Below are 13555 nucleotides of genomic sequence, written 5' to 3'. Positions count from 1 at the left end.
TGTCAGCATAGTAAGATGCTATAGGGTCATTACTTGTCTTCTCCATGCTTTACTGCCTTGCCTGTGACCTACCTATATTGTGATTGCGAATTATAGTGCCCCTTAATCGCCTTGTCCCTCCCCAACCCCTTCCCTTTGGTAACTGCTTGTCCCTTCTCAGAGTCTGTGAGTCTGTTGCTATTTTGTTCCTTCACTTTTGCTTTGTTATTATACTCCACAAAAGAGTGAAGTCATTTGGTACTTGTCTTTCTCCACCTGGCTTATTTCACTGAGCATAATACCCTCTAGATCTATCCATGTTGTTGCAAATGGGAGCATGTCTTTTCTTTTTATGGCTGAGTAATATTCCATTGTGCATATATTACCACATCTTCTTTATCCATTCATCTAATGATGGACACTTAAGTTGCTTCCATATCTTGGCTACTGTAAACAGTGCAGCAGTAAACATAGGGGTGCATATGTATTTTTGACTCAGGGATCTTGTTTTCTTCAGGTAAATTCCTAGGAGTGTAATTACTGGGTCAAATGGTATTTCTATTTTTAGTTTTTTGAGGAACCTCCGCATTGCTTTCCACAATAATTGATCCAATTTACATTCCCACCAACAGTGTAGGAGGGTATCCCTTTCTCCACATCCTTGCCAGCATTTATTTTACTGCAGTCTTTTGGACATTGGCCATCCTAACTGGTTTTAGGTAATATCTCATTGTGGTTTACATTTGCTTTTCTCTGATGATTAGCAGTGTGGAGCATCTTCTCATGTGCCTGCTGGCCATTCATATTTCTTCTTTGGAGAAGGCTCTGTTCATATCCTCTGCCCATTTTTTAATCAGGTTATTCATTTTTCAGGTGTTGAGCTGTGTGAGTTCTTTATATATTTTGGATGTTATCCCCTTATCAGATAAATCATTTATGAATATATTCTCCCATACTACAGGATGCCTTTTGTTCTGCTGATGGTGCCCTTTGCTGTACAGAAGCTTTTTAGTTTGATGTAGTCCCACTTGTTCATTTTTTTGTTCCCCTTGCCTGAGGAGATACGTTCAGGAAAAAGTTGCCCATGTTTATATTCAAGAGATTTTACCTATGTTTTCTTCTGTGAGTTTTATGGTTTCATGGCTTACATTCAGGTCTTTGATTCATTTCAAGTATACTTTTGTGTATGGAGTTAGACAATAATCCTGTTTCATTCTCTTACATGTAGCTATCCGGATTTCCCAGCACCAGTTATTGAAGAGGCTGTCTTTTCCCCATTGTATATTCAGGGCTCCTTTTTCATATATTAATTGACCATATATGTGGGCTCTCTATTCTGTTCCATTGATCTATGGGTCTGTTCTTGTGCCAGTACCAAATTGTCTTGATTACTGTGGCTTTGTAGTAGAACTTGAAGTAACGGAGTGCAGTTCCCCAGCTTTGTTCTTCTTTCTTAGGATTGCTCTGGCTATTCGAGGTCTTTTGTGGTTCCATATGAATTTTAGTACTATTTGTTCTATTTCATTGAAGAATGCTGTTGGTATTTTGAGAGGGATTACATTGAATCTGTAGATTGCTTTAGGGAGGATGGCCCTTTTGACAATATTAATTCTTCTTATCCATGAGTGTGGGAGGTATTTCCATTTATTGATGTCTTCTTTAATTTCTCTCATGAGTGTCTTGTAGTTTCAGAGTATAGGTCTTTCACCGTGTAGTTTTCAGAGCATAGGTTAATTCCTAGGTAATGTATTCTTTTTGATGCAATAGTAAATGGAGTTGTTTTCCTCATTTCTCTTTCTGCTAGTTTGTTGTTAATATATAGGAATGCAACAGATTTCTGTGTATTAATTTTGTATCCTGTGACTTAGCTGAATTCAGTTATTCTAATAGATTTTTGGTAGAGTCTTTGGGGTTTTCTATGTACAAACAACATCATGTCATCTGCAAACAGTGACAGTCTAACTTCTTACTTCCCAATTTGGATGCTTTATTTCTTTGTGTTGTCTGATTGCTGTGGCTAGGACCTCCAGTACTATATTGAATAAAAGTGGTGAGAGTGGGTGTCCTTGTCTTGTTTCCAGTCTTAGAGAAAAAGCTTTCAGCTTTTTGCTGCTAAGTGTGATGTTGGCTATGGTTTTGTCATATATGGCCTTTATTATGTTGAGGTACTTACCCTCTATACCCATTTTATTGAGAGTTTTTATCATGAATGGATGTTGAATTTTGTCTAATGCTTTTTCAGCATTTATGTGATTTTTGTCCTTTTTGTTCATGTGGTATATGATATTGATTGATTTTCAAATACTGTACCATCCTGTGTCCCTGGAATAAACCCTATGTTGTCATGATGGATGATCTTTTTGATGCATTTTTTAATTTAGTTGCTAATATTTTGTTGAGGATTTATTTTTTATTTTTTTTATTTATGTTTACTAGGCTCTCCCCTACCCCAAGTTCCCCCCAACAAACCCTATTACAGTCACTGTCCATCAGCATAGTAAGATGTTGTAGAATCACTACTTGTCTTCTCTGTGTTGCAAAGCCCTCCCCTTTCCCCCACACCCCACATGATACATTCTAATCATAATACCCCCTTTCTTCTTCCCCACCCTTATCCTTCCCTACCCTCCCATTCTCCCCAGTCTCTTTCCCTTTGGTAACTGTTAGCCCATTCTTGGGTTCTGTGATTCTGCTGCTGTTTTGTTCCTTCAGTTTTTCTTTTGTTCATATACTCCACAGATGAGTGAAATAATTTGGTATTTGTTTTTCTCCACTTGGCTTATTTCACTGAGCATAATACCCTCTAGCTCCATCCATGGTGTTGCAAATGGTAGGATTTGTTTTCTTCTTATGGCTGAATAATATTCCATTGTGTATATGTACCACTTCTTTATCCATTCATCTACTGATGGACACTTAGGTTGCTCCAATTTCTTGACTATTGTAAATAGTGCTGCGATAAACATAGGGGTGCATCTGTCTTTTTCAAACTGGAGTGCTGCATCCTTAGGGTAAATTTCTAGAAGTGGAATTCCCAGGTCAAGTGGTAAGTCTATTTTGAGCATTTTGAGGAACCTCCATATGGCTTTCCACAATGGTTGAACTAATTTACATTCCCATCAGCAATGTAGGAGGGTTCCCCTTTCTCTGCAACCTCACCAACATTTGTTGTTGTTTGTCTTTTGGATGGTGGCCATCCTTACTGGTGTGAGGTGATATCTCATTGTGGTTTTAATTTGCATTTCTCTGATGACTAGCGATGTGGAGCATCTTTTCATGTGTCTGTTGGCCATCTGAATTTCTTCTTTGGAGAACTGTCTGTTCAGCAGCTCTGCCCATTTTTTAATTGGATTATTTGCTTTTTGTTTGTTGAGGTGTGTGAACTCTTTATATATTTTGGATGTCAAGCCTTTATCAGATCTGTCATTTATGAAAATATTCTCCCATACTGTAGGGTATCTTTTTGTTCTATTGATGGTATCCTTTGCTGTACAGAAGGTTTTCAGCTTGATATAGTCCCACGTGGTCATTTTTGCTTTTGTTTTCCTTGCTTGGGAAGATATTTTCATGAAGAAGTCGCTAATGTTCACATCCAAGAGATTTTTGCCATGTTTTTTTCTAAGAGTTTTATGGTTTCATGACTTACATTCAGGTCTTTGATCCATTTTGAATTTACTTTTGTGTGTGGGGTTAGACAATGGTCCAGTTTCATTCTCCTACATGTAGCTGTCCAGTTTTGCCAGCACCATCTGTTGAAGAGACTGTTGTTTTGCCATTGTATGTCCATGGCTCCTTTATCAAATATTAATTGACCATATGTGTTTGGGTTAATGTCTGGAGTCTTTAATCTGTTCCACTGGTCTGTGGCTCTGTTCTTGTGCCAGTACCAAACTGTCTTGATTACTATGGCTTTGTAGTAGAGCTTGAAGTTGGGGAGTGAGATCCCTGCCACTTTATTCTTCTTTCTCAAGATTGCTTTGGCTATTCGGGATCTTTGGTGTTTCATATAAATTTTTGAACTATTTGTTCCAGTTCGTTGAAGAATGTTGCTGGTAATTTGATAGGGATTGCATCAAATCTGTATATTGCTTTGGGCAGGATGGCCATTTTGACGATATTAATTCTTCCTAGCCAAGAGCATGGGATGAGTTTCCATTTGTTAGTGTCCCCTTTAATTTCTCTTAAGAGTGACTTGTAGTTTTCAGGGTATAGTTCTTTCACTTCTTTGGTTAGGTTTATTCCTAGGTATTTTATTCTTTTTGATGCAATTGTGAATGGAGTTGTTTTCCTGATTTCTCTTTCTATTGGCTCATTGTTAGTGTATAGGAAAGCCACAGACTACTGTGTGTTAATTTTGTATCCTTCAACTTTGCTGTATTCCAATATCAGTTCTAGTAGTTTGGGAGTGGAGTCTTTAGGGTTTTTTATGTACACTATCATGTTATCTGCAAATAGTGACAGTTTGACTTCTTCTTTACCAATCTGGATTCCTTGTATTTCTTTGTTTTGTCTGATTGCCATGGCTAGGACCTCCAGTACTATGTTAAATAATAGTGGGGAGAGTGGGCATCCCTTTCTAGTTTCTGATCTCAGATGAAAAGCTTTCAGCTTCTCGGTGTTCAGTATAATGTTGGCTGTGGGTTTATCATATGTGGCCTTTATTATGTTGAGGCACTTGCCCTGTATACCCATTTTGCTGAGAGTTTTTATCATGAATGGATCTTGAATTTTGTCAAATGCTTTTTCAGCATCTATGGAGATGATCATGTGATTTTTGTCTTTCTTTTTGTTGATGTGGTGGATGATGTTGATGGATTTTCGAATGTTGTACCATCCTTGCATCCCTGGGATGAATCCCACTTGGTTGTGGTGTATGATCCTTTTGATATATTTTTGAATTCTGTTTGCTAATATTTTATTGAGTATTTTTGCATCTACATTCATCAGGGATATTGGTCTGTAATTTTTTTTTTTTGGTGGGGTCTTTGCCTGGTTTTGGTATTAGGGTGATGTTGGCTTCATAGAATGAGTTTGGGAGTATTCCCGCCTCTTCTATTTTTTGGAAAACTTTAAGGACAATGGGTATTATATCTTCTCTGTATGTCTGATAAAATTCTGAGGTAAATCCATCTGGCCCAGGGGTTTTTTTCTTGGGTAGTTTTTTTATTACCGCTTCAATTTCTTTGCTGGTAATTGGTTTGTTTAGATTTTGTGTTTCTTCCTTGGTCAGTCTTGGAAGGTTGTATTTTTCTAGGAAGTTGTCCATTTCTTCTAGGTTTTCCAGCTTCTTAGCATATATGTTTTCATAGTAGTCTCTAATAATTCTTTGTATTTCTGTTGGGTCCACCGTGATGTTTCCTTTCTCATTTCTGATTCTGTTGATGTGTGTTGATTCTTTTTTTCTCTTAATATGTCTGGCTAGAGGCTTATCTATTTTGTTTATTTTCTCAAGGAACCAGCTCGGTTTCATTGATTTTTTCTATTGTTTTATTCTTCTCAACTTTGTTTATTTCTTCTCTGATCTTTATTATGTCCCTCCTTCTGCTGACTTCAGGCCTCATTTGTTCTTATTTTTCCAATTTCAATAACTGTGACGTTAGACTATTCATTTGGGTTTGTTCTTCCTTCTTTAAATATGCCTGGATTGCCTTATACTTTCCTCTTAAGACTGCTTTTGCTGTGTCCTACAGAAGTTGGGGCTTTGTGTTGTTATCATTTATTCCCATATATTGCTGGATCTCCGTTTTAATTTGGTCATTGATCCATTGACTATTTAGAAGCATGTTGTTAAGCCTCCATATGTTTGTGAGCCTTTTTGCTTTCTTGGTACAGTTTATTTCTAGTTTTATACCTTTGTGGTCTGAAAAGTTGGTTGGTAGGATTTCAATCTTTTTGAATTTACCAAGGCTCTTTTTGTGGCCTATTATGTGGTCTATTCTGGAGAATGTTCCATGTGCACTTGAGAAGAATGTGTATCCTGTTGCTTTTGGGTGTAGAGTTCTATAGATGTCTATTAGGTCCATCTGTTCTAGTGTGTTGTTCAGTGCCTCTGTGTCCTTACTTATTTTCTGTCTGGTGGATCTTTCCTTTGGAGTGAATGGTGTGTTGAAGTCTCCTAAAATGAATGTATTGCAGTCTATTTCCTCCTTTAGTTCTGTTAGTATTTGTTTCACATATGCTGGTGCTCCTGTGTCGGGTGCATATATATTTATAATAGTTATATCCTCTTGTTGGACTGAGCCTTTTATAATTATGTAATGTCTTTCTTTATGTCTTGTTACTTTCTTTGTTTTAAAGTCTATTTTGTCTGATACTAGTACTGCAACTCCTGCTTTTTTCTCCCTATTGTCTGCATGAAATATCTTTTTCCATCCCTTGACTTTTAGTCTGTGCATGTCTTTGGGTTTGAGGTGAGTCTCTTGTAAGTAGCATACAGATGGGTCTTGTTTTTTTATCCATTCAGTGACTCTATGTCTTTTGATTGGTGCATTCAGTCCATTTACATTTAGGGTGATCATCTATAGGTATGTACTAATTGCCATTTCAGGCTTTAGATTCGTGGTTACCAAAGGTTCCAGGTTACTTTCCTTATTATCTAAGAGTCTAACTTAACTCACTTAGTATGCTGTTACAAACACAATCTAAAGGTTCTTTTCTATTTCTCCTCCTTTTTCTTTGTCCTTCATTCTTTATATATTAGGTATCAGATTCTATACTTTTTCTCTATCCCTTGACTGGCTTTGGGGATAGTCAATTTAATTTTGCATTTGCCTCCCAATCAGCTGCTCCACCCTCCCTACCATGATTTTACTACCTCTGGTGACAGCTATCCAACCCTAGGAACACTTCCATCTATAGCAGTCCCTCCAAAATAGACTGCAGAGATGGTTTGTGTGAGGTAAACTCTCTCAGCTTTTGCTTATCTGGAAATTGTTTAATCCCTCCTTCAAATTTAAATGATAATCTCGCCGGATAAAGTAATCTTGGTTCCAGGCCCTTCTGCTTCATGGCATTAAATACATCATGCCACTCCCTTCTGGCCTGTAAGGTTTCTGCTGAGAAGTCTTTTGTTAGTCTGATGGGCTTTCCTTACATGTGATCTTATTTCTGCCTCTGGCTGCTTTTAACAGTCTGTCCTTATCCTTGATCTTTCCCATTTTAATTACTATGTGTCTTGCTGTTGTCTTCCTTGGGTCCCTTGTGTAGGGGGATCTGTGGATCTCCATGGCCTGAGAGACTATCTCCTTCCCCAGATTGGGGAAGCTTTCAGCAACTACCTCCTCAAAGACACTTTCTATCCCTTTTTCTCTCTCTTCTTCTTCTGTTATCCCTATAATGAGAATATTGTTCCGCTTGGATTGGTCACACAGTTCTCTCAATATTCTTTCATTTTTAGAGATCCTTTTTTCTCTCTGTGCCTCAGCTTCTTTGTATTCCTCTTCTCTAGTTTCTATTTCATTTATTGTCTCCTCCACCGTATCCAATCTGCTTTTAATACCCTCCACTGTGCTCTTCAATGATTGGATCTCTGACTGGAATTCATTCCCGAGTTCTTGAATATCTTTCCTTACCTCCATGAGCATGTTAATGATTTTTATTTTGAACTCCCTTTCAGGAAGATTCATGAGGTCAATATCATTCAAATCTTTCTCAGGAGCTGTATTAATAATTTTACTCTGAACCAGGCTCCTTTGGCTTTTCATGTTTGTCTATGGCACCTTCTAGTGCCCAGAAGCTCTACTCTGGAGCTGCTCAGCCCCTGAAGCAATGTCAGGGGTTGTAGGGTAGCGGTATTGGTGCCTGGGGGGAGGAAAGAGCTGTTTCCTGCTTCCCAGCTGCTATGCCTGTCTCCACTGCCTGAACCAGTGGTGCAAGCACACAGGTATAAGCCTCTATGCTTTGTGTTTGTAGTTGCTGTAGACAGATCTTCCCTCTGGCTGGCCTAACACCAGGGTAGGGTTTGCTGGTTTGCAAGCCAGGTGGAGCTGGCTGGGAGAAAGGCACAGTAGGCCGTGTATCATGGAGGGCATCCTTGGAGCTGTGTAGCCAGCTGGGGAGCTGGAGCACCTGAAGACTGTGAAAGCTCCCAAACTGCTGGGCAGAGTGCACCCAGACAATTTTATCTACCTGTCCTTTCTCCTGAGCAGTAAGCTCCATGCAATCCTTGCCCCTTTAGCAGCCCTCTTGCTAAGGACTCCCTTGTTAGGAAGCCTCTCAGACTGCCTGCCTTTCTTTTGTCCAAGAGCAGCTGGATATGGATCCCTGCTTTCCACAAGTGGCTGGAATCTTAGTCTCTCCAGGAATTCTTCCTGTCTTAGCTTTCCAAACCTCTAATCACAAGAGTATCATGCAAGTACCATGAAATGTAGGTTTGTGCTCCCAGAGCAGATATCCAGAGTTAGGTATTCAGCAGTCCCAGGCCTCCACTCCCTCCCTACTCCGTTTCTCTTCCTCCAGCCAGTGAGCTGGGGTGGGGGAAGGGCTTGGATCCCACCAGGCCATGGCTTTGGTATGTTACCCTGTTCTGTGAGGTCTGCTCTTTTCTCCAGGTGTATGTAGTCTGGTGCAGTCCTTGTTCCTGTTGCTCTCTCAGGATTAGTTATATTAATTATATTTTCATATTATATGTGGTTTAGGAGGAAGCCACTGTCTTATCTCTCACACCACCATCTTTAATCCTTCTCCCTTCTGTTTCATTACATTAAATATATCATGCCACTCCCTTCTGGCCTATAAGATTTCTGCTGAGAAGTCTGCTGATAGCCTAATGGTGTTTCCTTTATAAATGATCTTTTCTCTCTCTGGCTGCTTTCAGTACTCCCTCCTTGTTGGCATTTGCCATTTTAATTATTGTCTTGTTGTCTTTCTAGGATTCCTTTTGTTGGGTAATCTTTGTGCTTCCATGACCTGAGTGTCTATTTCCTTCCCCGACTGGGGAAGTTTTCAACAATTATTTCCTCAAAGAGACTTTCTATTCCTTTGTCTCTCTCTCTTCTTCTGGTGCCCTATAATGTGAATATTGTTCCATTTGGATTGGTTGCACAGCTTTCTTGTTATTCTTTCATTCTTAGAGATCCTTTTCTCTCTCTGCTCCTCAGCTTCTTTGTTTTCTGTTCTCTAATTTCTAGTTCATTTATTGTCTCCTCTATATCATGTAATCTACTTTTAAATCCTCCATTGTATGTTTCATTTCAGATACTGTATTCTTCAGCTCTGAGTGGCTTTTTTCAGAATTTCTATCTCTTCTTGTTGAAGTCTTTCCTGAGATGGTGAATACTTTTCTGTAAATTTGTGATCATGTTTATAACTTTTATTTTGAAATCTTTATCAAGAAGACTGTTGATTTCAATTTCACTTATGAGGTAATGGATTTGTGTAACAGGTGCCATCTAGTGCCCAGAAGCTCAATTTCCTGGGCGGGAGCCCTAGCTACTGACATGCAGTGGGTGTGGCACCTTTCTGCCTTGCTGATAGTAATCTGATTTTAGCTGGGCTGTATGGGCCATCAGCTGATCATGGGAGAGAGGAGAATACTCTCTGGAGCTGCTGTGGGCAGAGCTACCCTCTTTCCAACCTGCTGCAATGGCAGGGCCAGAGGCGAGCTGCATTGGCCCCTGCTGCAGGAACGAGTTCCTGGGGCTGGGCCTTGTGCACGCATGTGCACAGGGAAGCACATCCGTGCTGCACTGCTGGAGCTGCCACTGGCAGAGCTGCCCTCTGTCCAGCTTGCTGCAATAGTGGGGGCTACTGGCGAATAGGACCAGCACCTCCCAGGAGGAAAGAGCTGCTAGGGCTGGGCTGCACGCATGTGCAGGGAAGTGCATCCTGTTGCAGAGCTAGAGCTGCTGTTGGTGGAGCCACCCTCCATATAGCCTGCTGCAGTGGTGGGGGTCACTGGTGAACAGGGCGTGAGGAAAGAATTCCTCTGGCTGGCTCCTGCGAACAGCTCCCTGGCTGGCCTAAAATAGGGCTGACCTCCCTGCCTACCTGGGAGCAAAGTTTGATATCACTGCTGGCTGGCAGGATACACGCCACCACTAAGGAGCCTCCAGGCTGTGTTGCCCACAAGGGAGATGGAGCATCTAAAATTCCTGAGGGTTCCCAACCTGTTTGGCTGAGGGTGGGCTCGGGAGGTATTGTCCACCTAAACTTTCTCCTAAACAGAGAGCACTGTGCAGTCCTTGCCCCTCTGGTGCCCCTCACTGCTGGGAAGTCTTTCAAACTGCCCACTCTGCTTTCCTTCTCAGGGGGACCTGTAGATTGTGCCTATTCTCCACAGACAGCTGGGGCCTCAGCCTCCTCAAGTGTTCCTCCCCACGAATCACCAGGGCACTGTGCAATGTGGGCTCATGTTCCTGGAGCAGGTGTTCAGGGGCAGGTGTTCAGCTGTCCTGGGCTTCTACTCCCTCCTAGCTCTGTTCTTCTTCCTCCCACCTGTCATTTGGGGTTGGGGGAGGGCTTGGGTCCCAGCAGATCATGGCTTTGCCACATTACCCTTTTCTATAGGGCTTCCCTTCTTCCCCAGAAGTCTTCAGATCTTCTTCAGGCCTAGCAGTATTTGCTGTATTTTCATGTTCTATGTGATTTCAGGAGGAGGTTTTTGCCTTGCCTTCCTACACCACCATCTTTTTCCCAGACACTGTTATAACAATTTACCACAGCCTTAGTGACTTACAACAACACAAATGTATTCTTTACAGTTCTAAAGTCAAAAGTCTGATATGGATTTTTGCTGGACCACAACCAAGGTCAACATCTTGGCAAATGGGGTCATAGTACTTCCCAGGCTCTAAGAAAGAGTCCCTCGTTTTGCCTTTTCTAGCATTTAGAGCTTCATTCATTCTTCTGGATATTCCAGTCCAGCACCATCTTCACATGGTTCTCTGCTACTGTCTTCATAGCACCTTTTCTTTCATAAGGACCTCTGTGATTACAGGGGCCCATTCAGATAAAATATCTTTTCGGGCTCCATTGATTAGGATGCAGCCTCCCTGGGGAGCCATTAATTATTCAGCTGGCTAAGTCCCTATGTGATTACCACTGGTCGGTGTCCCTGGAGCTCTCCTGTGTGTTACCTGCCTACATGTTTGTCATCCACATATCGTCTCCTTCTCTCCCCATCCCTGGAATAAATTTCATAATGTCAAATGGGATGTGTGTCTTCCCCTGCAAGGAGATGGATGGAAGAGAAGAGTGCCAGGGCCCCTGCAGGGCTGGACATGTCCCAGCACCTCAGACATGGAGTGGGCCACTGTGTAGGAGGATCAGGGAGCAACCCAGGTTGACAAATGGGTTGGCTGGTGGTAGTGGATGTCAGACCCCAAGCAGTAAACATCCAGTGGCACCTCCCCTCAGGACAGCCTCATGGCAGTCCCCTGCATCCCTGGTCTGCCGCCTTGAGGGAGGAGGGGGTCCTTCAGCCCTGCCACACCTGGCGACTGCATGGAGGCTGGTCCTCCTGGCCCTGGGCCCCTGAGCCCACACCAGACCCCTTCACACTCCTCCACAAGCCTTTCTCAACCCAGCTTCTGTTTCTCTTGCTGATTCTCAACACAGGTCTTCCTTTCAACCCACCCCCTGCCATTCTTAGCCCAGGTCTCTGGATACCATAGACAGACTTTCCTGCAGCCCTCTGCCCACGGTGTGATGCCACATTCTGTCTCCCTGAAAGGGCTGTTCCCACAGCCATTGCCTGCAGCCAAGGCCTCCCTTCCAGTCCCCTGGCCTCATGGGTCACTGGATCAGTTCAGTCCTGCTCTGAGCAGGGTGGACACTCAGTGCTTGACTAGGGGGTTGGGGCAGGAGAATAAGCTGGGAAAGCACTGGACAGGAAGTTTTCCAGGCATCAGGTGGTGCAGAAGGGCTCAGAGGGCACAGGACAATGGGAATTTGGAATTCTGGGTGACCAGCCATGGACATATACCTTAACCACAGGTTTACACAGGAAGTAAGAAGCATGGCCAAGAAGTGACCCTGATGGCTCCAGGCAATGGGGCCAGCTGAGTTCCCACTCAAATGCACACACACGCACAACCCATGGCACATACACAAGACACTCCTGTGTGTGCCTCTCACACACTTCACACTCTACCCACACATATCTGCACACAGCACCTGCTATATTCCAAACACACATGCACAGAGTTAAACAAAGAAACACATCTCAGAGGCCGTATGGAGGGTGGCTCCACCAACAGCAGCTCCAGCTCTGTTTAGGATCATAGGAGGCTGCAGAGTGTGTTTGGAGAGATGGAAGGATTAAGTGGAATTCATCTTTGGTGTCTGCTGGTCTCCAGCTTCCATCCTCCCCTCCCACGTGTAGCCTTCCCCTTTCCTCAGGTTCAGAAGATCTCAACTCTATTTCCCACTGACAAATCCTTAGAGAGAGTCAATATGGAGCCTTGGTCAAAGGAGGCCAGGGTCAGAAGGCCTCAGCTCAAGCTCCCCACTGATAAGCATCTTGGCAGTTTCCTTTCCTTAATACTGAAGGGGGATAAGAGCCTCCCCCAGGACAGCTTGAGAGGCCCCTGACCATCCAGAGATAATGGAAGTAGACGTGTTAGATTTGGGCACCACCAAAGGGCCAGAGGTGGTTATGACCACTGGGCTCTGCTCCGGGATGGTGGTTATTGAAAAGGTATCTTTACCTGTGCAGAGAAAGGTCTGTCCAGGACCAGGACAAAGGGACGTTGGTGGCATGGGGGACACCCTATTTGGGGCCTCTGCATCCCAGTCTCAGGTGGGCAGGGATGTCTGGATCTTGACAGGGCTTTGCAGCAGTGAGCAGGTGGCCCATGGTCAACCTCCCAGGCCTCTGGCCTTCTTTTAAGAAGGGAAGTATCAATAGCAGGAAGGAGGTGTCTCCAGAGGATTCATCTCCAGGGCAACACAAGGACATCTCCAAGTCTCAGACCTGGAATTCTGCTCTCTTGTCCCTCCCTCAAGTCTCCAGTGCCCTCCCTTCCACAACTGTCTCATTCCTGGATTGGAATCCACTAGTTGCCTTAGACCTTGAACCCCAGAGGTATGTGTATCTCCAGCCACTAGGCAGCTGCTACAGGCACTACTGGGGAAGGATCTTTAGTTCATTACATGGCCCAGCCCAAGACCATCTCCTGAAGTCCTTTGCACCTTTATACCTCACCTCAGGCCTGATCCAAGTGCCATCTCTTTCAGGAAGCCCCTCTAAGGCCACTCTACCACCTCCCCAGCCAAAGCCTGAACACCCAGAGCACTGAGTGACCAACACGGATGCTGATGATGTCAGGAGTGCCACAGAGACCTACATCAAGAGGGCAGAAGATACACCTGTGAAACAATATTTCATATTCCTTGATCTCGGTGGTGATTAGCTGGGAGTTCGCTTAAGAATTTCATTATCCTGTACATTCTGGGTTTAGGCAATTTTTCCTTAGGTCTGCTATATTCCAAACACACATGCACAAAGTTAAACAAAGAAACACATCTCAGTGAAGGGGCAAGTTCTGAAAGCCATTCCTTCTTCATGTGGAGTGAGTTCTTTGTCATAACACAGATCCTGGGGCACAGCTTCCATGTGTTCTCCACGTCACTGTGG

Source organism: Manis javanica, chromosome 4, assembly GCF_040802235.1.
Source record: "Manis javanica isolate MJ-LG chromosome 4, MJ_LKY, whole genome shotgun sequence".
Taxonomy (NCBI): domain Eukaryota; kingdom Metazoa; phylum Chordata; class Mammalia; order Pholidota; family Manidae; genus Manis; species Manis javanica.
This window is presented reverse-complemented; position numbering follows the sequence as displayed.